The 25670-nt window shown below is 35.3% G+C and overlaps 1 long non-coding RNA gene across 7 annotated transcripts in view; it reads left to right on the top strand.

Moving 5' to 3' along the window:
* The window catches only part of LOC122226004, a 58420-nt gene that overhangs the window by 12384 nt on the left and 20366 nt on the right, over positions 1-25670 (top strand). For 5 of the 7 annotated variants that reach the window (XR_006205444.1, XR_006205443.1, XR_006205441.1 and 2 more), the window contains 2 exons: positions 6213-6254; positions 24748-24928. This is a non-coding gene — a long non-coding RNA (uncharacterized LOC122226004). Of the gene's footprint in view, positions 1-6212; positions 6255-24069; positions 24180-24747; positions 24929-25670 lie in introns of all 7 variants that reach the window. The other 2 variants (XR_006205447.1, XR_006205442.1) reach the window with 2 other exon arrangements.

Here is a 25670-nt window from a genome sequence, read left to right as displayed (position 1 = left end):
CTACATGGTATCTGTCTCCATATGGCAGCTCAGGGTAGCTGGAATTTAGTACATGATGGCTTAATTCTTCCAGACCAGTGTTCCAAGAGACAGCAGAACATGCATGGCCTTTTCTAAACTACCCTTGGAAGTCATGAAGCATCACTTTCCATCATGTTCTATTTGTCACAAAGGTCTATTCAGTTTCAAGGGGATACATGGATTTTACCTCCTGATTTAGGACTGTTAAAAAAAAATCACGTTTTTAACACAGCTCTTTTATCAAATTTTCCAAGCAAAGATAAACCTCAACTTTACCCAAATCACAAACATCAACCCAGAATATTTTAATTATAAATACATTCAATTTACCATTTTGTACACTTTGAGATTCCTAATCCAAACAAGTATATATCTTCCTTCAAATGAATAGTGATTTTCTTTTTTTTCCAAATTTAAAATTAAATCTTTTTATTCTATACGAATGAGAAAATATTTCCTAAATCTGTAATGTACTGTGACTCTCTGATTTTCTGTTCCTTTACATATTAGGATGAATTCCTTAGTTGTCTAGTCTAATCCTCTGCATAAAGCCTAAATACCCTGACAACATTCCAGATAGGTGAAAATCAGCTAATGTCCAAATACACACAGGAATTATTGACTGACTCAGGGAAGTCCATTCACATTTTACCCAGAAACAATAGAACATTTCTTTAATTTTTTCCAATTTTACTGAGAAATTATTGAGATACATCATTATATAAATTTAATGAGTACAGCATGATGATTAGATTTACATATAGTAAGAAATGATTACCATAGTAAGTTCAGCTCACATTCACCTTTTCTTACAGGTACAATAAAAAGAAAAGAAAGAAAGAAAAAAGGAAAAAAAAATTGTCTCCTTGTTATGTTAAATCATGATTTACTCTCTTAACTTTTCTATGTATCATATAGCAGAGTTAGCTACTCATCATGTCTTATGTTATAACCCCAGTACAGTAAAACCTTGGATTGCAAGTAACTTGTTCTGTGAGTGTTCTGCAAGACGAACAAACATTCTTTTCCTTTTTTTTTCTTCTTTAATGTATATTTATTATTTTGAGAGACAGATCATGAGCAGGGGAAGGACAGAGAGAGAGGAAGACAGAATCCAAAGCAGGCTCCAGGCTCTGACCTGTTAGCAGGGAGCATGATGCATAACTTGAACTCACAAACTGTGAGATCATAACCTGAGTCAAAGTCAGATGCTTAACTGAGCCACCCAAGTGCCCCTAGACAAGAAAACATTTGTAATAAATTTTAACTTGATAAATGAGCAATGTCTTGCAATACAAGTAGTATGTGAGGCCACGTGTCACATGATCACAACTAAGCCAGTGATTACTGAAATTCATTTTGATATAGGAGTGCTTTGGATTACAAGCATGTTTCTGGAATGAATTATGCTTCCAAACCAAGGTTTTATTATACTTATTTATCTTATAACTGAAAGTTCATACTATCTACCTTCAATTCCCTCCCCCACCAATGTCCATCTCATAACCACAAGTCTATCTCTTTTTCTGAGTTTAAGATTTCATTTATAAGTGAGATCATGTAGTGTTTGTCTTTCTCTGAATTATTTCACTTAGCATAATGACTTTCATGTCCATCCATCTTATTGCAAATAGTAGAATTTCCTTGTTTTTTTATGGCTCAATAATATTCCATTATATATATTATTTCTATATATTCTAATATATTATATATTTTAATATATATTATATTTCTGTATTTCTATATTATAAATTATATATATAAACAAGTAAGTTATTACATATAACATCTTTGTCCATTTATCTATTGATAAACATTTGTTTCCTTATCTTGACTATTTTAAACAATGCTGCTATAAATATGGGAGTGAATGAATATATTTTTTCAACTGTTTTCATTTCCTTTGGATATATTTCCAGAAGTAGAATTGCTGGATGACATGGTAGTTTTGTTTTTAATTATATGAGAATCTTCCATACTGTTTTCCATAGTGGCTCTATCAATTTACAGTCCCACCAACAATGCACAAGGGTTCCCTTTTCTCCATTTTCATGCCAACACTTGTTCTGTTGTCCTTATGATGAAGGCCATTCTAACAAGTGTGAGGTAATTATCTCCCTGTGGTTTTAATTTGCATTTCCCAAATGACTACTAATGTTCAGCCTCTTTTGATTTACCTGTTGGCCTTTCATGTATTTTCTTTGAAAAAACGTCTCAGGTCCTTTGCCCATTTTTTTATTGGATGTTGTTCATTTCTGTTGAGTAGCATAAGTTTATTATATTTTTTGGACATTAATCCCTTATTGGATATATGGCATGAAAATATTTTTCCTGTTCTGTAGGGATTTTTTTCACTTTGTTGATGCTTTCTTTTGCTGTGCAGAAGCTTTTCAGTTTGATATGGTCCCACTTGTTGATTTCTGGTTTTGTGGCTTGTGCTTTAGGTGTCATATCCAAAAATCATTACCAACGCCAATGTCAAGGAGCTTTATTTCTATGTTTACTTCTAGGAGTTTCATGGTTTCAGATCTTACATTTAAGTCTTTACTCTATTTTATTTTTTTTAGTGGTGTAAGATAGAAGGTCCAGTTTCATTCTTTTACATGTGAATATCCAATAGTCCCAGCCCCATATATTGAAGACTATCTTTTCTTTATTGAATATTTTTGGTTCCCTTGTCAATATTACTTAACTGTATATGCATGGATTTATTTCTGGGTTTGTGATTCTGTTCCATTGTTCTATTTGTCTATTTTTATGCCAGTAACATACTATTTTGATGACTATAGCTTTATAGTATACCTTGAAATCAGGAAGGGTGTTGCTTCCTGCTTTGTTCTTTTTTCTCAGGATTTCCTTCACTACTTGGGGACTTTTGTGGTCCCATATGAATTTTAGGAGTTTTATTATTATTCTTTTAACTTGGTACAAAAAGTCATCAGAGTCTTTTGACAGAGACTGCTTGAATCTTTTTTAACTACTGACATTTTAATAAATTAGTCCTTCCAATTCATTAACATTGGATAACTTTACATTTATTTGCATCTTCTTTGATTTCATTCACCAATGTCTTTTAGTTTTTAGAGATTTTTACCTCCTTAGTTAAATTTATTCCTAAGTATTTTATTGTTTTGGGTGCTATTGGAAATGTGATTGATTTCTTTATTTCCTTTTCAAAAAATTCATTGTTAATGTATTGAAACGTTACTGATTTTTGTATGTTACTATTGCATCCTTCAACTTTACTGAATTTATTAATTAGATCTAAGAGTTTTTGGTTGAGTCTTTAGGATTTTCTATATATAAAAATATCATATCATCTGCAAATAGACATAATTTTTTTCCTTTCCAGTTTTGATACCTTTTATTTTGTTTTCTTGCTCAATTGCTCTGCCTAGGACTTCTACTACTATGTTGAGTAAGAGTGATAAAAATGGGCACTCTTGCTCTGTTCCTGATCTTAAAGGAAAACCTTTTAATCTTTCATTGAGTATTTTCAATGAGTCTGGAAGTGCTCCCTCCTCTTTGATCTTTTGGAAGAGTTTGAGAAGGATCAGTGTTAATTCTTTAGAGTTTGGTAAAATTCACCAGTGAAGCCATTAAGTCCTGAGCTTCTCTTCGTTGGAGATTTTAGGTTACTGATTAAATATCATTACTAGTAGTTGGTCTAATCAGATTTTCTATTTCTTCCTGATTTAGTGTTGGTAAGTTTATGTTTGTAAGAGTTTTTCCATTCTTCTAGGTTTTCCAATTTGTTGGTGTATAGTTGATCATAGTAGCCTCTTATGGCCGTTTTAATTTCTGTTGTATCAGTTATGTCTTTTTCATTTATAATTTTGTTGATTTGGGCCCTTCTTTTTTTTTCCTTAGTTAGTCTAGCTAAGGGTTTTCAGTTTTTTTTTTTTTAATTTTTTCAAAGAGCCAACTTTTAGTTTGGCTATCCTTTTCTATTATTTTTCTCCTTTCTTATTTATTTATACTGTAATCTTTATTATTTATTTTCTGTGCTAAATTTTATTTCCTTTTTTCTTTTTCTTTAAGGTATAGTGTTGAGTTGTTAACTTGAGATCTTTCTTGCTTCTTACTGTAGGTATTTATTGTTATAAAACTCTCTTTTAGAACTGTTTTTGTTGCATCCCACAAGTTCTGGTACATTATTGTTGTCTCAATGAACTTTTATTTCCACTTTAATTTCTTCTTTGATCTATTGGTTGTTCAGAAGAGTCTTGTTTAATATTTTATGTGTTCAAAAATTTTCCAGATTTCCTCATTATTGATTTCCATTTTCATGCCATTGTGGCTAGAGAATCTACTTGGCATGATTTCAATTTCAATTTGCTAAGACTCATTTTATGGTCTAAGATATTGTTTATCCTATAAAATGTTACATGTGTACTTGAGAGGAATGTGTATTCTGCTATTGTTGAATACAGCGTTCTGTATATGCATGTAAATCCCATCTGGTCTATAGTGTTGTTCAAATCCACTGAAACTTTCTCTGTATGTAATCTATTAATTATTGAGAGTAAGGTATTAAAGTCCCCAATTATTATGGTATTAATACTATTTCTCCCTTTAGCTCTTTTATATTTTGCATTATATATTTAGGTGCTACAATATTAGGTGCATAAATATTTACAGTTGTTATATCTTCTTTATGTATTGACACTTTTATTGTTATATAATGACCTTCTTTGTCTCTTTTTATAATTTCAGTTTGAAATCTATTTTGTTTCATATAAGTATAGTTACACACACACCCTTTTATTTCATCACAATTTGCTTTAAATGTCTTTTTACATTGCTTCACTGTCAATCTGTGTGTCGTTCAGGCTAAAGTGATTCTTTTATGAGCAACATGTTTTTGGATCTTGTGTGTGTGTGTGTGTGTGTGTGTGTGTGTGTGTGTGTTTAATCCATTCAGCCGTTCTTTGTCTTTTAATTGGGGAATTTAATTTATTTACATTTAAAGTAATTATTGATAGGTTAAGGACTTAACTATTGTCATTTTGTTGTTTTCTAGTTATTTTGTAGATCCATTCTTCCTTGTTTCTTATCCTTTTGTCTTTTACGTGTGTTTTGATGTATTATAGCATCAATATGCTTTGACTTATTTATCATGTCTTTTTTTCTTTTTTCTTTTTCTTTTTCTTTCTTTTTTTTTTTTTTTTTTGTTGTTTAATTACTATAGGAATTTCACTTTTGGTTACCATGAACCTCACATAAAATATCTTAATTTTCCCAATTGGATGGGGCAGGAACTACCTTGAGCCTTGGCTATAAATTAGTCCCCTGCCTGTGTAGAGCATGGTAATGCTTCATATCTGGTATTGGCCTTGTTCTGGGGACAATCAATTCTGCCCGTCCTCCTCTCAGCTCAATTGTTTCTGGGCTGCACTGTTTCCAGGAGTTGTCACCAGCCCTTCTGATCAGTTGGGTTAGAAAATGCTTTCAACAGTGGGTTGGGTTGTGATTCAGCTCCTTGGCTGAAGGTGGGCAAGCAGGGCTCTAGAGCCACTAAAGCTCTTCACTTGATCATCCAAATGAGGCAGATCTATGCTCTGACAAGCTCTCTAGTCATAGTGTGCCCCATCTTAGCTCTGTAGATGAACAAATCTCCTGGTTGGGTAATTACTTGGGCACTGCAGGTATGAACTCAGTATGCCAATACCCATGTGCTGGTTGTTGCCAGCTCCTTCCCTCTTCTCTTTTACAGTCAGACTCTGGGTGGTTGAGCCCCAAATTCCTCTGTAATCTCCATAGTGCAAGATCAGGTTAGGGGTGCCCACAAGGCAACTCCAATTCTGAGGTACTGGTTGTACTCCCTGGGTCTTCTTTTCCCACTAGATACTGGAGGCAGAGGGGAGACCTCTCCACATGACGTCATGCTAGCCTGGGGGAGGGAAAATGTGGTCAATGTGTAGCCTCTTCTCTTACCCTTTTAATGTTTTTTTGTTTGTTTTTTGTTTTTTGGGTTTTTTGTGGGTTTTTTTGTGGCCTTTTTGGTGCAGGGGAGAGGGTTACTTCAGTCTCACTTTTGTGTTCTAGGATCTCTCAGTGGTATCTTATTTGTGAATAGTTGTTGTTTATTCTGAATGAGATAGAAGTCAGAAACAACTATGTCACCATCTTGGTGATGTCGTTCCTTCTTCCTTAATTTAAACCACCTTCTGCCTGCTTCTCTATCCTAGGTTCAAAATATTGAACCTGTACCTGATGACATCAGTGGACATGTAAGTGTGAACACATCTCAGTGGTTGGTTAGAACTTTGCATTATTTAAGACTGTGACTTCCTGATCAGATCACCTGCATCAAATTTTAAGTAATCTCTACAATGTAGGTCAAGCACATGCCAAAAGCCACTTCCCATTTCAGCACAAAGATCCACTTAAAAATTCGTCTCTGCTTCACCCCTAAATTCCAAAATCGGTAACAAAATTTATTGGCTGGAAGAACATGCTGCTTAAATGAAACAACAAATGTAAAAGACTGACATACAAACTTGTCACCAACAATGTGGATAATAAATAGAAAAGTACTTGGCTTATTGCTCTGGCCCAGAGGATGATCCAAGACTTGAGGAGCTGAATGAAAGCCAAGACTCTGTTACATTAAAATTTTTGAGAGTGCTTTTGTCCCCATGTCCTTAAATTGAAAATTCTATTACAACATTGGAATCTGTTCATCTTGTTATGTTTGCAGTGATGGAGAGGGGATGACTACTCTTTTTTCTGCCCTCATACAATTTCCATGTTGCCCCCTCTTTTTGACTGAAAATTGAAAGGAAGCAGTAAATACAGTTTAATTATACACAATGCCTATGGTACCTAGTATTTAAAAATTCAATAAAAATTTATTCAATAAATATATATTTACTGAACAAATTAGTAAAAATTTGAAAACTCTTTTTCGTCAAAAATGTCTTGACCTCCAGTTTAAAAACAAAGAAAGAGGGGCGCCTGGGTAGCTTGGTCGGTTAAGCGTCCGACTTTGGCTCAGGTCATGATCTCACGGTCCGTGAGTTCGAGCCCCGCATCGGGCTCTGTGCTGACAGCTCAGAGCCTGGAGCCTGTTTCGGATTCTGTGTCTCCCTCTCTCTCTGCTCCTCCCCTGTTCATGCTCTGTCTCTCTCTGTCTCAAAAAAATAAATAAACATTAAAAAAAATTAAAAAAAAATAAAAACAAAGAAATTTCCATAGATAGTCTTCTGGAATGGAAAGGGGACTATGATGTAACTAGATTCAGCAGGATGACCCTTCCCTTTTTAATCCTAGAACAGTCATTGTTTTCAAATATTTTGATATACATATAAAAGTGATATCCATTCTCACAAACCCTATTATTTCCCCAAAACATGTCTACCTAGCCTGTCCAACTTTTTCCAACTTAAAGAAGAAAAATGCAGAGACCAAGTCTAGGGGAAATATTTAAACAGTAATTCTTGTGCATCGAAACCATATTTAACGAAGCCTGTCAACTGGTGGGCTTCTTGCTGGCAAGGGTGAATGAAATCCCTATCATATATGAAAGTAAACAGTATGTCAAGGAAAGAGGAAAGGAAGGTCATGCAGTTTTTCATGAAGATGTTTTTCTTTGCTAGAGTACTAAATATTCTTTTGGGAAATCATTATGGGATTGAGGTAATACACAACATTTAGAATCAGGTAGACATGAGATCAAATCCCTGTTTTAACATTGACTTTGGAAAGTTACTGAACTTCTCTGAGCCCATTAACTAATTTGTCAGTACAGTTGTTGTGAATATTACATCATATAATGTAAGATTATATGAACTAGAACAGTGTCTCTCCCATTCTGTTTCCCGTCTTTTTGTCATCAGTAGTTTATCCTGGATAATTACCATATCTAGGGATTTATAATTGTGGCATCAGTAATGAATGCCAGATATCTGTCAAAAACTGTTGAATCTGAGAAGATATACGGATGGCCAAAAGACACATGAAGAAATGCTCAACATCACTAGTCATCAGGGAAATACAAATCAAAACCCTAATGAGATATCACCCTACATCTTTCAGAATGGCTAAAATAAAAAATACAGGAAACCAAGTGTTGGCAAGGGTGTGGAGAAGAAGGAATACTTGTTGGTGGGAATGCAAACTGGTGCAGCCACTGGAAAAGAGTATGGAGGTTCTCAAAAAATTAAAAATAGAATTACCATATCATCCAGCAATTCCATTAATGGATGTTTACCCCCCAAAAATGGAAATACTAATTCAAAAAGATATATGCACCCTTATGTTTACTGCAGCATTATTTACAATTGCCAAGAATGGAAGCAGCCTGAGTGTCCGTCAATGGGTAAACGGATAAAGAATGGAATTTTCCTCACCCATAAAAAAGAATGAAATCTTGCCATTTGCAACAACATGGATGGAGTTAGAAGGTATAATGCTAAGTGAAATAAGTCAATTAGGGAAAGACAAGTACCATATGATTTCACTCATGTGTGGAATTTAATCTACTGTTGTTCATTCACCCCCATTTCTGAATTGTCAGCAGAATTTTCATTGTTGTTGCTGTTGTTATCAAGAAGGATGAATATTTTCAAATTACCACTATGGCAGCAACAGTTGCACTTGCCAAATACTACACATGCACCACCACATCCCTGTTCCCCTTGACCATCTAACACATCCTGGCCTGCAGACTTTGGGCAGCAGGGATGTGTGCCATTTCAAGACAAAGCTTGGAAAAGCCAACAAACAACTCTCAAGCTCTCTCCTCTCCTAAAGCAACAGCAGACAAGGACTCATGCTGATATGATAAAGTCATAGATCAGTTCAGTCTCAGTTGCTGGGGCCCTACTTGTCCTAAACAGTTGCCCTAATCCCTAACAGGTTACATACAAGAGAGATATAAACTTTTGTTTTGTTAAACCATAGAACCCTTGTGATTGTTACCACAATATAACATGCTCTGTACTAATTCTCATGTGAGATATAAACATTATGGCCTCCATCCTATATCACTTGACACTTACTTTGCCCATGTAAACAACTCGTAAATATATCAAAGTACAACTGGGAGGCTAAGATAAGTTAAAAGTTAGGAAAATATATGTGTATATGAATAAGTTCCTTAAAGGGACTAGGGCTTCTGGAAGACCACAATAATGGAGGACCATTACTAATCCTCATTAATTGTATTATCATTAAGTAATTATGCTGGAGGAAACTAATGAGGAGATGAACATAAAAACTGGGAAATGGTATAGAGCACATACCCTTTTACTTTGAATCCTGCAGATCCACCAGCAGACTGAGGAACCTGCAACATGCTCAGGGAAGTCTAAACCTATTCACTGACTTTACTTCTTTCCAGTTTATATAAAAGAGTACTAATAACTAATAACTCATGACTTAGCCCATAGTACAAAGTTAAAAGTTCAAAAACCTTTTTTTTAAGCAAAATTATGTAATATGCTAAAACTGGAAGCAGCAGTTGGGAAAAGCTTAATCTAAAAGTCTTCATTTTTACAAAAAGACCTCTGAAATGAACTATATTGGAATTGAGTGATAAATTCCTGGAGCTTTTAAATTTTCTAAGAAAAAATAAGTAGATTCATAACTACATTTCAAATTTGAAGTTTTTTTTTTATCAGAATTATTTAAATGCAAAAGTTTTTGGTTATTAATGGAAGGCTGTGTGTGGATAATGCCAATGCACATTTTTAAGTCTAATGAGCTATCAATATGTGAGTTGAAAATACCATTTCTCCAGTTATTTGAGTTGATTTAAATCCAGTATTGACGCATTTCATTTCTTCCCTCAGAACATTTTAAAGACACAATCCAAAGGACTTTGATTACTTTGGTTATTTCTGATTTATTTGAAATATTTAAATGACTAGTTTTAACATAGACCTGTATCATATAATAATTGCCATTGGCTAGTAATTTAGACTGATGAGAAGCTTTTTCCATGCTGTTTTCTGAAAATCTTAATTCACTATCTTCTCTATTAGAAACACTCTTGCAGAGATACTTTCACTTGCTCATGCATCACTAGGTGGATTTATGCTTCTGGTTTACACCTTAACTAGTGCCTGTTGCTAATTTGACCAGCCAACTGGCGGAACACTTAAAACACTTTCTTGTTAAAATGACTCAACAGAGGTAGAATTATGCACTAGAGCATTAATCAAAAGACCATCTGTTCTAACAAGAAATTTTGCAGTTTCCTAGTTGTTCTCTGAAAATTTAGTGAGACATCTAGGTTACAAATCTCAGCATTTGCATAATATTGACACAGATTATAGATTAGTTTGAAGTGTTTATAAGATAGAGAATGTATAATAATATGTATATATAAAGATAATTTTAGCTCTTCTAAAATTATATCCAAATTTAAAATGTAATTATTTCAACATTATTCACTCTTCTATGTTTTAAAATATATTGCTTAACTATATAGTTACCAAAGTTGGATGGGAATTCCTGATTTCAGATTAAAACCTAAGAAACATTACATATTCTTTCCGAATGTGTCCTGTAACACCTCACCAGTGGTTATCTGGGAAAATATTTGGTCTTTCTGAGAGCAGGGATTTAACATTTTCTTTCAAAAATTCAAGATCTTAGAAGAAAGTGAAAGCAGATAATAAATACATGTGGGTCCTAAATGCTAAAATGAATCAAGTAGAATTGTTTCAGCTGCAAGTAGTACTACTCCCATCTCAAAACTGCTTAGACAACAGGGACACATGACCTCATGTAACAAGATCCCAAGGGAGGAAGTTCCAGAATTCATTAAATTGATGGCTAAATGAAATCATCAAACATCCAATTCCTCTAATCTTTCTGCGCAAGCATCCTCTTCCTGTCAGCTAATGTCCTTAGATTTGACCCCTTTTGGTGTTACTGATGAGCTTTTAGCATCCTACCCTCACATAACCATCTAAATGTCAAGAAGAAAGAGGATGTGAACCTCTCTAAGAGGGATGAAATCTTTTTCAGAGGCTCCTAGATTTCCTCAATGGAGTCCTTATCTGAAATTATATAACAAAAATCCTTCTTAAATTCTTCTTAAATCAGGCTTGAAAGGAGTGAACTGCCCTGATATTCAGTAATCAAGATTAACCCTCTAGGTAGGTCTTAAGGAGGAGCCCCTTTTTCTAAAGCAGGTAGCCACCTGGTGTCTTAGGTGGATATTAGGTAGGTAACCAATAGTGTTGCTCTACAGCACAAAAGCATTATTTCAAAGGAGCTAAAAATAAACACTAAGAGGAATGTGATGTTGGGCAAAATGGGATGTTTTGGTACTATTTCCCATTTGCAGAATCATCATCACTATTTAAAACTTGCTAATCCTTCCAATGATTAGTATTGTTGTATGATTAATACATAGTTAAGACTGAGCATTTCAATGGAAACATCATTATAGTCATGAAAGACTAGAAAATACATTGGGCGCCTGGGTGTCTCAGTCAGTTAAGTGTCCAACTTCAGCTCAGGTCATTAGTTGTTTCAGATCCTCTGTCCTCCTTCCTCTGCCCCCCGCCTCAAAAATAAATAAACATAAAGAAAATATATATGGAGAAGAAAAATAATGCTTTCTAGTATTAGCAAGGGACATACTTGAGTACCCTTGATGTAGCTAAAGAGAATAAGAAAGTTTTAACATATTGGGGCAGTAAATAGTTTCTATTACAGTATAAAAGAAAGTTATTTGTTAGTCTACACTCAAATGCTGTTCTTAAAAATCTATCAATGTGTATTAAATATCCTGGTTCAAAATTAGCTCTAACACTAAGAAGATATTCAAATGTAGAATATTATCCCTAAGTTGTTATTAAGAAAACATAATGGCATTAACTACATTGTAACTTTTAGGTGTGGAAGTTTTAGCATACAGAATCATTAATAGCCTTTTTTTTTTTTTTAAGGAGGGATTCCCTAGCTAAAAATTTGTGCTTATAATTATAACAATAATACTTTGAGATTTTAAAATAAGTAGAGAATTCAGTAACAGGAAAACTTGCCCTTTATAGTATCAGTTAAATACTGACACATCCAATATTAATGTGGTAGAAATGTATCTTAGCTCAAATCAGACCTGCATCATTGCTACCTCCTGATATCACCTAGAGGGCATCCTTCTGGCCAGTGGACATAGTTCTGGGGGCATAATAGAGGTACATTTGTTTGAACAACAGATGACTGAGGTTGGCTGACTTGGAAACCCCTTAGAGCTAACAACTGCAGTGAATTCTCCATCAACTTTTATTTTCTATTTTCTCAACTTTAACACCTTGATCTTAATACCAGCAAATGGAGTATAAGTCTTTTGACTTATTCAGAGTTTGTTGCACACTTTGCACATTTGGTTTGGATGAATCATTGACTAGGTGGCTATTGTTATAAGACAGATAATGAGTGGGTAGTAGTGAAGTTATCTTAATGTCTGGAGAATCTTCTTTTTATCCCCTGGAGTTCTAAGTTCATTTTCTTCTCTGATCTTCAAATAGGTTCTAAAATTCCACCTTTTTATAGAAGACTTAATAATAGGAGGAAAACCAAAAATTCAGTTGTGACCTTACCTAAACATTAAACCCTAATTAGCTGTCATTGTTCACTGTCTCAAAAAATTAAACAGAACTTCTTTTTAGAATGTATATTCTTCTATTCTTGCTTTTTTCTCCCTAATCTCATCTTTTTATGCAGTGATGATTAATATATGACAGATATTATTTAATATTAATTATAATTATTTGTATATAATTAATTACATATTATAAAATTAATTATATAATTAATAGAATTATAATTCTATTAATTAATATTAATATTAATATATGACAGATTTTGGGGGGGACAGTTCAAATATCACATTCTACCCCACTGCCCTCATAAATATGTGCTTACTGGTCAGATGACACATTGTACATGTATATCAAATCACTCCCTTATAGAAGAACAGAATTTTTCCTTATCTTTCATTCATAAAACTCTTCTTACACAAATATGATTTGGGTAAAATTAGAGCTTTCCATGTCCATATGTGAAGTTAGTGGAACTTCTAGCGTTTGGTGCTTTTTGAACCTTTGGTCAAGTGAAAAAATGAAGTAGGATGCATGAGGGTTAATTTTCCCAAAGAATATGAATTCCTTGGAATTAGAACAAGAGTAAGGAATATTTCTGCAGCATATTATAGCAGACTGCAGAAATGTTAACTTTGTTGGGTAATGTTATCTTTGTTGAGATTCAGACATATTTGGGCATTCCTAGAATCCTGGTGAGGCATTCCATAAGAAAATTTCTTTTGCATGACATCTGAAGTGATCCTTAGGAAAGAACTCAACTGGGGAACAGAAATGTCTGAAGCATGTCATAGAAAAATAGTGTAACAGACCAACCTGACAGTAACAGGAGGAGATGATTCATCCCAAGAGAAGGAATAGCTGTGCATGAGAGTTAAGTGTTTAAACTAGAGTCATTGTAGAAGGGGAATCGTGATTCTGATTACACCATGATGAGTACTTTCAGCCCAATCTCATAGATACCAAGGAGAAAAAAGACTATAAAAGAAAAAGTGTACAGAAAAACTGTGTAAAACACTGGGTTATAAGCAGCTCTGATTTGGGAGCTTTCTAGCAGAATACTGCAAAAGAGCAAGAGGCCTTTTTTTTCTGTTTGTCACAAATTGCCACATATAAGTAGGGCACCATGACAGGCTAGGTCATTGATTGTGGGGCCTGGTATATTAGTCCGGGTTCTCTAGAGAAGAAAAGAAAAGAAAAAAAAGAAAAGAAAGAAATGAAAGAAAAGAAGAAAAGAAGAAAAAAGAGAAGAAAAGAAAAGACATAAGAAAAGGAAAGAATTTATTGTAAGGAATTGGCCCACACGATTATGGAGACTGAAATCCAAAATCTGCAGCATGGGAAAGCAGACTGAAGACCTAGGAGAGCTGATGGTGCAGATGAAATCCAAAGCAGCCTATTGGAGAACTTTCTCTTCTTGGGGAAATCAGTCTTTTTGTTCTATTCAGCCCCTCAACCGAAAAGGCCTACCTACACTATGGAAGACATTCTACTTTACCCAAAGTTCACCAATGTAAATGTTAATTTCATCCAAAACCACTCTCGAAGTTGACACATAAAGTGAACCATCACAATTGCCAACAACTGATGGGAGAAGATAGGTTTAATGAGCATTCCTTGGGGACTCCTGAAAATACTGGTGAGTAAAAAGAGGACCCTGAAGGTTGTTATTCTATTACAATAGCAGGGTTAGTGGAATTCAAATCATTACAATTATTTAATTTCATACCATCATGTAAAACAAATGATTAGGGCCAATGCAAATTCCACTTACAAGTTTTACATTTGCACAATGGGCATCTTGGGCTATAAACCATTAAAAGGTTAGACAGTGTCTGATTTAGAATGTTTAGCAAAATAACATGTTTTTAACATAATATTTAATGACTATTTTTGCTAAAAGGGTGACATTAGAGTATTTAAGAGCATAATAGAATGAGTACATGGGCTCAAACACTGGTTCTAACGGCTGTGAGGCTTTCTGTAAATTTACTTGATGTTTCTATGCTTCAGTTTCCTTATGTGAAAATAGATATACTTATATAACCTTTTTACATGGTTGTTAAGAAAAATAAGTGAGACAATATTGAGCATTTGGCACAATTTTTGTACATAGTCAATACATGTTGACTATTGTTCCTATAATAATTTTAACAGTGCAATTAAGCTATCTAAATGTTTAACTAATTATCAATCCATCCATTTGTCTGCATATATTATACAGCCAAAGCTTTACCAAAAGATAACATTTAACAGTATTGGGAGGACTGGTTAACAACAGCATGAATGTGGAGCTATGACAAGTGAAGGAAATGGTTAATAATATCTGTATTTTGTACTTAATTGGTTTATAATAAGGCAAAATAAAATTTTCTGTGTGAATATGTTTTATTATCTATATAGTATGGATTATATTCAGTGGACACCAGCATACAAGCAAAGTTCCTTTCTTCTTTGTTTTTATTTTAATAGAGTTTATTTTTTAGAGTAGTTTTAGGTTCAAAGAACAATTGTGCAGAAAGTACTGAGATTTTCTATATTCCACTTGCCCCAATATATGCACAGCCTCCTTGATTATCAACATTCTTCCCAGAATGGTATAATCAAGCCAATTGACAAACTTACATTGATACTGACACACTGTTATAATGTAAGATTCACTCTTGGTATTGTACATTCTATGGAATTGGACAAATTTATAATGACATGTATCCACCATTATAGTTTCATAAAGAGTAATTTACTGTCCTAAAATCCTCTCTGCTCTATTCATCCTTCATTCTCCCTTAACCTCTGGCAGCCACTGATCTTTTTAACCATCTCCACAGCTTTGCCTTTTCCAGAATGTCATATATAAATATCATATACTTGAAATTATTTGGTACACAAACTTCTCAAATTGGCTTCTGTCACTTAGTTATGTACACTTACATATCCTCCATGTATTTTCATGGCTTGATAGCCGTTGTGTGTATGTGTGTGCTAAATAACAGCCCATTGTCTGGATGCACCTCAATTTATTTATCCATTCACCTACCGAACTACATCTTGGTTGCATCCAAATTTGGGCAGTTATGAATAAGGCTGATATAAACATTTGTGAACAGGTTTTTGTGTGAACATAAATTTTTAACACTTTGGGGTATATGCCAAGGCACACATAATTGTGCAATGTATGGAAAGAGTATGTGTAGTTTTACAAGAAACTGCAAAAATGTTTTCCAAAGTGACTATACCAGTTTGCATTTCCCTCAACAATGAATAGAGTTCCTTTTGCTCCACACCCTCACCAGAATTTGGTGTTGTTAGTGTTCTAGAGTTTGGACATTTTAATAGGTGTATAGTGGTATCTCGTTGTTGTTTTACTTTGCATTTCCCAATGATAATGATCTTTTCATACTATTATTTGCCAGTTGTACATTTTCTTTGGTGAGGTGTCTGTTAAAGCCTTTGGCCCATGTTCTAATAACATGTTGTTTGTTTGGCCCATGTTGTTTGTTTTCTCACTGTTGAGCTTTAAGAATTCTTTGTGTGTTCTGAATAACAATATTCTAGCAAACAAGTCTTGTAAATATTTTCTCCCAATCTGCGGCTTGTCTTTTCATTCTCTATGTTTTTTGTCTTTTCATTCTTTTGAAAATGTCCTTTACAGAGAAGTTTTTAATTTTAATGGAGTCCAACTTATCAATCATTTCTTTCATGAATCTTGCCTTTAATGTTATATGTCAAAAGTCATCACCAAATGCAAGGTCATCCGTATTTTCTGCTATGTGATCTTCTAGGAGTTCTATAGTTGTGCTTTTGCATGTAGGCTTGTGAAATATTTGTAGTTAATTTTTAGTGAAGTGTATAAGGTTTGTGTCTAGATTTATTTTTTTTCATGTGATATCCTAGTTATTCCAGCATCATTTATTGCCTTTCTTTTTTATGTGTGAATAAGCTTTTTATCCAAAAAATGTCTATTTATTCATCAGCAATCAATTTTTGAATCACTCATACATACAAGATACTACACACTATACTTTCAAAATGAAAGAAAAAAGACATATTCCTTGTCCATAAGGAACTCATTATCATAAAATATACAGAGAAGTAAATTAATAATTAAAATAAAATCACACACGTGTATATATTTCTGTGAGGCAAACGATTACTCCTATGTATTGGTAAATATAAATTACAATGCACACATATATTACAACATGACATTGTAGACAGCTTAAGTACAGAAGGACTTGATGGGAATGATCATCAACAGGATTATAAAATATACTATCTCCAGTTTAGGAGAAAAAAAATCTGTTAATTTACCCATGTAAACAATACTTACTAGATTACTATTAAATGGAAATCACTGAGGTGGTTGGGGTAAAATATTGAGTAAAATCAAATACAAATCCTGACGTCATGGAGCTTAGAAATATGGCAGAGATAGAAACATAACTGGTCATAACTCAAGGACAAGTAAGGTACATGCACTAAAAACATCTACAAGAGTACAGAAAAGAAATGATGAAGAAAAGAAGAAATGATGGTTAAAAGCAACAGTGGACAAAATTGCTGTTACCTTAGCAGGAATCAAGGTGTATACTAGCAGTCAAGTAGTATTGTAGTGGTAACTGCTACAGCTTGGCAGGTATTAAATGATAATTTCAGTTATACATGTCCTCAGTGAAGTTGTAAAAAGTACATATTTTATTAAATCTCAGCTTTTGAGTACATATTTCTAATATGCTGTGGGACAAAATGGAAAGTATGCATAAAGTACTTCTGCAGCATACTGAATATGATGGCCACCTAAAGGAAAGCCCTTGTGTGATTAGGCTGTGAGCTGAACTAAAAACTTCACGAAACATCATTTTTCCTTAAAAGAATGACAAACTGATAAACTCTGGATATTTTGACTTGGGTATTTGTCAGATTTTCTCAAAAATAAACAAGTGACTAAAGTAACTGATAGTATATGCTGACAAGGGAGACAAAATTGAGTTTTCAAGAGAATATTAAAATTTTGGAAAACTTTTATCTGTCACTATGAGCTTGTCAGCTTCACAATATTTAAATATGCTTTGATGAGATCAAAGTTGCTATTAATGAATGTGATTTTTTTTATATTATGTAATGAAATGTGTCAATATTTAATAGATTTTTAGAAATCAATGAACTATATTTTCCAAATGACCAACAAATTGTTATAAAATCATGCATTGGTAACATTCATTCAGACTGCAATATTGATCAATGAATATTAGTGCAATACAGTATAAATTTTAATCGATATGGTTTCAGACTTTGCAGTGTAATCAACATTCAAGAAGCTATCTCATCAGTTTTTGGTGTTATATCAAAGAAGACTATCGATGATCATACGAAAAGACTACTAAAATATTCTTCCATTTTTGGGGGCACCTGGGTGGCTCAGTTGGTTGAGTGTCTGACACTTGATTTCAGTTTAGGTCATGATCCCAAGGTTGTAGAATTAAGCCCTGCATTGGGCTCTGCACTGAGTGTGAAGCCTCTGTGGGATTCTCTCCCTGTCTCTCTCTCTCTTTCTCTCTCTCACTTTTCCCTTCTTTCCTGCTCATGGTCTCTCTCTCTCTAAACAAAACAAAAACAAACAAAAAATATTCTTCCATTTTCTAACTATATATTTTTATGAGTGAATTTGATTTTTTTAATACTGCTACCAAAACAATATACTGCAATAGATTGAATGAAGCAGATATAAGAATCCAATTGTCTTCTTTTCAAGCAGACATCAAAGAACTTTGCAAAATGTAAAACTGTCACTTTTCTAATATTTTTAAAATATTTTTTCCATAAAAAGTGTTTACATGTAGACATGCAGTGGATTTATCATCACCAGCTTAAATAAGTTCTTAAAATATTTTAAAAATTTTATAGCTTTAATTTATACTAGATTTAACCCACATAAATAAAAGTTCCTTTGGGACTTTGTGCCGGTTATCACTTATGGCCTCTCAGCTCTGAATCCACTCTGCTCTATGATAATAGAGTTATTCCTTGTAAATATTTCTCCTTTGCCAGTCAATGGGAAGTTAAGGTTGGTTTATAAGAACACTGGAGTGACACTAGAGGTGGAGGAGTTTCATTGCCAGATTTCTGGAGAACATGCTTTCCGTAGCTTTCAATGTCAGGCAGCAGTGGTGTAGTCAGGACCCCCAGACACCGCAACATCTGCAGCCCAGCCCAGATCACTACTCTTTTCATCCTCGCTTTAGCTCTGCATGTGCACATGCCAGAGGTCCCATCAATCTGCTATTTAGTGAGCAGATCACCCTACCTGTATTGCACACAGCCCAGGAATGCACAGAGTCTACTAGGTTTGTAAAGAGGAGGCCTGTCTAGCCCCTGGTTTCGGCAGTTCTGGCAGTGATACTCTGACTTCCTCTACAAGCCTGGCTACTAGCTTCAGCTCACCTGCTCCTCAGAGGAATCTTTCACTTTGTCCAGTGACTCTGGAACAGCTCTTCCAGACAACTGAGCAAAATTCTACTATCTAGTTGGTTTTTTAGAACTTCAACAAGGTCTGAGTCCCAACCTTGGGGACAGGATTCCCTTTTCAAGTTTGTTCTTTTTGGGGAACTCTCTCTCAGTCCCAAGGTACCCTTAGACTTTATATAGTACATATAAAGATAGACAGGTAACTAACTCTATCTTTATATTTAATCTAGTATAAAAGCTTGATAATAATTATTTACACTGAACTTCCACTATTTAAATTACTGTAAGAGGTTTCTGACTCATTGCTGGACCCAGAGTCCTCAATAATTTCTGAGATGGTAAAAGTGTCCTGAGATCAGAAAGTTTGAGAATGACTGCTACAGGACAGTAAAAAAGTAAATGAAGGTGATGAACACTGCATAGAAGGACTAGGGAACAATATTATTCAAAGCACTTGTCCCTGTAACAATCATTCCATTCTAGGAAAAGCTTGGAAATTGAAATGTCTCCTGAAATTGAAGAGAGATATCTTCTTGTGGTTGGAAGAATTTTTTATCCTATGGTTTTAGTTAATAAAACATATTACTTCTGGGACATTTAAAAAAATACGTACTTATCTTTCTCCACAACTCATTTCTCCTTTGGTCCTTCATGTTTCAGTTAATAGCCCAGAATCTGCCCACTTCTGTCCTCTTTTATTACTATTATTCCTAAACCAAGCACCCATCATTGCTTACCTGTTTAACAACAATGGCACCCTAACTGTATCTCAGGCTTCCACTCTTACATCTTTCAGAATAATATCTACTCAGCAGGCTGACATCTACGTAGCAGCTAGCGTGATTCTGCTAAAATTTAAATAAAATGATGCCACTCCCCTATCAAAACCTTCCTGTGGTCCCCCCATATAGCTCAGATTAAAATCCAAAATCTTCACAATGGCCTAAAAGTTTCTGCAAAATCTTTCCTTCATGATCTCTCTGTCCTCACCATCTGGTATTGTGCTGGCACTCCTGTTCCAGCCACACTTGCCTCCTTGAAAACATCTCTGTGCTCTAACGCAAATGTACTCCTTGATGACGGGATTTTTTTTTTGAATTTTGTTTATTTCTATAAATTTAGCATCCAGGACAATATTTAAAAAAAATTAGTTGGTTTATAAGTCTTTTTTTTTTTTTTTTTTGCATAAAGTAGTAAAACCAGTCTAAGCTGAAATGCTATAGAAATTTAGATTGAATCTAACACTGTAATTTTCTCTGAAGTGAAATCTAATTCCCAAATTTGTCTCTGGTTATGAATATTTTCTTATATTTTACATCCAAAGGGATACTGTGGTTTCATTTCAGGTTAAAACTATATTCCCAAGATAGTGTCAGAATTAAAACATGAATTAGAACTAAGATGTTTAATTAAATCATTCAAAAAACATTCATTGAATGCTCGCTTCGGCAGCACATATACTAAAAAACATTCATTGAACATTTGCCACATTTAAGATACTCTTTTAGCTACTGTGTAAGCCAAGATGATGCAAATATGATCCCTGTCAGTGATATGGAAGATAAAATAAAGTATATACAGTGGACAATTTCTCTATCAAAATGGCAGATGGTTCAAACATTGTAAATCACTGCTTGTCATCTCCAATCTAAAAAAAATTAAAAGAAACATAAAAACAGGTCAATGAGCATACAGCCTTGACCAAAATAAAGAGGACTGCTCAGAGGCACTGAATTTGTGCAACATTTTTTAAGGGCATCCAAGTGAAATTTACCACAACCAATAAGCTAAGGACCCAAATAGAATGTCATAGCTCACAAGGGAGATCAGGCAGCCCAGAAGACAAATGGGAGAGTTCTGTCCCCAGACTAAAGCACACAACTAATGACCAGCAAACTTCTGAGGAAGATCAACACCATGAATTAGAGGAAAAAAAATCAAATGTACAAAAATGCCCAAGAAAACAAAATTAATTTATTAATCCAGAAATAGATTTTAAATAAATTAAAATTAATAGGTATGTATGTTTTATTCTCATTTACTAACAGGATATATGATTAGAAAACATACTCTTTCATATGTATCATGGAGACTTAGAAATTCAAAGAGAAAGATCTGTGTGAGAAAGTGAGTTAGGAAAATCTTTTGGGAAAAGTTAGGTTTTTAACCATTTGTCATAGCAAACATGAGATTTAGAGTTATAGAGAAGAAAGACAACATCCATTTCACTTAGGCATTATGAAGGCATATAGGGAAGGCTGAACTTTCTAAAACAGAGGACTGGTGTTAAGAGGAAGCTAAGAATCAAATTTCAAGGCAGAGACAAGGGAAGTTTGAAAAATTTGGATTTGAGTTAACATAACAGAAAATACTGTATGATTGTTAGTAGAGAAAAAACATGTCCCTGGATAGTAGAGAACCAGTTTTAAAGACATTTGCTTTTCAGTACTGAAAGGGAAGTAGTAGCAAGTGATAGAAAGAAGAATCTTAAGTGTAGGAAGGGTTAATGAATACTTTTGTAGGTCTGAAAATTTTCCCTAGGTTGTTAACATCATGCATTTTCTTTCATTAATGTTACACATTTTCAAAATGGTCATCAGTTGATAAATATCATCTATGGACATTTTAATAAATGGGGCTCTTTTGTTGTCACTTTTGCTATTGAGCAGTAAGGTCTATGCACTCTCTCTGATATTGAGTGGGTTTGGATTTACTGTGAACATGAGGGAAAAGCAAGAGTGAATGCATGAACATAGTACAATACTTGCTGTATATCCTTAGTTTGAAATGGGTTCTTATACAGCAATACTAATTGAAATGGAATGTGGTACCTTGAAGTAGGGGTGAAGTCATAAAACAAAAAATAAATGAAAAACCAAACTCAAAAATCGAGGATATAAAGCAAGGGGCACCTGGGTGGCTCAGTCGGTTAAGCATGAGACTTCAGCTCAGGTCATGGTGTCATAGGTTCATGAGTTTGAGCCCCGTACTGGGTGAGCTCCAGCCCCATTCCGGTTGAGCTTGAGCCCCTCATCATATCCAGTGAGCTCAGCTCTGCTTTGGGATTATCTCTGTCTCCCTCTCTCTGTGTCCCTTGTGGGATTCTCTCTCTCTTTCTCTCCCTCTCTGTCCTTTGTTCACTCGCGCATGCACTCTCTCTCTCTCAAAAAATAAATAAAAACAGGGGCGCCTGGGTGGCGCAGTCGGTTAAGCGTCCGACTTCAGCCAGGTCACGATCTCGCGGTCCGTGAGTTCCAGCCCCGCGTCAGGCTCTGGGCTGATGGCTCGGAGCCTGGAGCCTGTTTCCGATTCTGTGTCTCCCTCTCTCTCTGCCCCTCCCCCGTTCATGCTCTGTCTCTCTCTATCCCAAAAATAAATAAAAAACGTTGAAAAAAAATTTAAAAAAAAAAAATAAATAAATAAATAAAAATAATAATAAAATAAAAAAAAACACAAAAGCCAACATTGAAAACATACGTTGTTAGCCTTGGAACTGGGTCATGGAAGACGCTTGAATAGGCCTTGAGGAGGCTGTTGGGAAGGCTTAACATTAAGTGAGGAGGCTGTTGGGAAGGCTTAACGTTAAGTAAGGAAGCTGTTATTAGAACCTGGAGGAAAACAGATTCCTTGTTATATAGTGATGAGGAATTAAGCAAAACTGGCACCTGCAGTAATATGGAAAATAGACAAAGTAACTAATGACATGAGAGATCCAGCTAAGGAGATTTTTAGGCAACATGTTCAAAGTCTGAACTGTTCTGAAACTGTGCATCATAAAATGAGAATACAGAATGATGAAATAGAGAGAACTTAACTTAGTTTTTCAGGTAGGACATAGAGAAAATATGAGAATCAGGATTTTTCTGGTTTCAAAATATAAGAACTCACCCCCAGTGCAGATCCTCCAAGAAGCAGATGTCAAAATAGGATTAGACTGCAATAGATTTATGGTGGGGGAGGGGTGGTGGTGGTGGAAATAGCTGTGAGGGAAAAAGAGAAGGGAGCCTAGGGAGGGAGGGAGAGGTGGTAGACTGTCATGCAGGCATGACACCTATAAAGGAGAGAGGAAAGGAAAGAAGACTGCATATGCAGAAGCAGAATCTTAAGACTATAGTGAAGCTCTAAGAAATTTTAGCCAGGCCAAAGTTGCTGCGAATTAAGATTGTGGTACAAAAATGCTGGTACCAACAGATGGCGGTCATCTATCAATTAGAATCCCCGCAGCAGGAAATATGGGTTTTGCACTTTCTGAGCAACCACAGTTCACTGCTTACACTGCACAGTATACTTCTCTACATGTTCCAGGAGCACTTCTCTGTGGTTCCCTGGGACCTCTTTTTCCTGAGAGTAAACTTAGAAGGGAAGATGAACTATAGCTCCCACCATAGTAGCCTATCTTGGAGCCATCAAGAGGAGTCCTCTCCCTTCTCCACTACCCATCCTAAACAACTCTCACTCTCAGAATTTTCTTGGCTGCTTTGGTGGCCCACTAGTGACTAAACCTTAATTTCTGAGAAGCTGAACCCTTGGTAGTCCTATCCTTATCAAATCCAGGTGGTTACATATGCCCATTCACAGTTGCGATGGAACAAGGGAAGGCCAGGAAGTACCCAAGTCCATCACCTGCATTCCGCATATATCCATGTCCTCATTGAGTAAAAAGTAATTATTGCAGTGACTGGGTGGCTCAGTTGGTTAAATATCTGACTCTTGGTTTGGGCTAAGGTCATGATCTCATGGTTTGTGGGTTGTAGCCCCAAGTCGGGCTCTATGGGGGTTCTCTCTGTCCCTCTCTCTTTGCCCCTCCCCTGCTTGTGTGTGCTCTCTCTCGCTCTCTCTCAAAATAAATAAATAAACTTATAAAAAGTAATTATTGAATAAAACCCAATTATTCTTAGAAATACTCTTTTACCTACTGGTCTCTAGATATAAAATACCCCAAGTGTTGTCAAATGCCCCATGGTACACTCCCATCTTTTTAAGTGTTTGCTCTAACTCTATGCTTTCACTGTGTTTTTAGAAGACTGCTTCTGCATTCTACCTATCCATCTATTCTGGAGAGTGTGACATGTGACAAAGCCAGTGGATCCTATGGTCATAAGCCTACTCTAGCATCTCTATTGCTATGAAGTATGTCCCCAGGCCAGATGTTCCCCTGTATGGCATCCCATAAGCATTTGAATAATGTTGTTAACTCACACTTTTCTAGAAGGAAATGCAAACCCATATTCATAATAAGTCTATATACCTATGATGATGAACCATTGGCCTTTTCAGGATCAAAATGGCCTAATGCAGCTCATTTGCTTTCAAGTGCATGGTTTGTCTCCATGAGGGAATAGTGCCATATTGGCAACTAGGCATTGATTTCTATCACTGATAAATTAGACGTTCGAAGGCAGCAGTCGCTAGATTACCTTGGTAAGTGGGAATCAGTGTTTTTGATCCCATATGTAGTTTTTATCTTTGCTACCATCACAATTCCCATCATGAGCACATCATGAGCACTACATCATTGTAGTTCTAGAGTGCATGGTGATGAAGGTTGGCTGTTGTCAACTGGCCAACTCATTTGGTGTCTTGTTTCTTCATTGTCATTTCCATGGTGGTAAGCATTAACATGTGGTATAAAAATCTCCAAATTCTGTGACTGAGCTAACTTGTTCATGAACTAAAGTGGGATTTTTTTCTTTTTCAGTTAGTCTTACAAGATCCCCCATACAGAAGCCATAGTGAAAGCTGGAGCAAGGTGCTATTGCAAATATGAAGGGTGACATGAGGATGTGGACTTCCCACTCATGCAGCTTATTCATGTCCTCTGTTTGTGTTTTGTTCCAAGCCTGGATATTCTGCTTCTGAATCTGTCCACCTCTGACTTGGTGAGTCTGATAGAATCCAACTCATAATAGGAAGTTCCAAATTCACAGTCAATTTATGCTCCAAGGTCAAGCATTTTATCTCTATCATAATAAGTAACACATACAACAGGAACTGCTTCTCACATGGGGTATAATTCTCTACCAGAAATGGCATCACTTTTTCCCATACTTCCAGGGGTCTGAAATTTTATACTGTCACTCAGGCTTACCATGAGCTTTATTCCACATTTTTCCCACTGCTGATGCCTCCAACACTACAGTGTCTGTCAGATTTTATACTCCAACTATGGTGACCAGCCACATTGGTTTCTCTAAGGCTTTCTTGGTTTTAGCATTGAAAGTCTCATGTCCCAGTCCAGGAACACTGAGATAGCTGGTCACACTACAAGTAACAAAAATGCTTGCTTGCAGGCCCCACAAAAAGCTAGTCTTCCATGTTATTCTGTAGATGGGGTGAAGAAGTATTCTTAAGTGTAACAGATGTTGTCTCCAGAACTCTAAGGGGCTTATTACCATACGCTGTGTGGTAGAGCACACAAGATGCAAGAAAGCATCTTTTATTTTGAAGGAAATACCTGGCATGTCTCTGAGGACAAAATTTCACTGAAGAGGTAGGTATCTGAATTCTGTAGCTGTTATGTCTCAGCTTCTGAGGCTCATGTGACTTTACCTGGCCTGTAGGCTGCCAGCCACCTCTTACTCATTTTGTCCACCAGTATGGCATAATCAATGTAATGATCTG

Source organism: Panthera leo, chromosome C1 (genome assembly GCF_018350215.1).
Source record: "Panthera leo isolate Ple1 chromosome C1, P.leo_Ple1_pat1.1, whole genome shotgun sequence".
NCBI lineage: Eukaryota > Metazoa > Chordata > Mammalia > Carnivora > Felidae > Panthera > Panthera leo.
The sequence above is the reverse complement of the archived record's forward strand: the minus strand, read 5'-3'. Positions and strand labels throughout refer to the sequence as shown.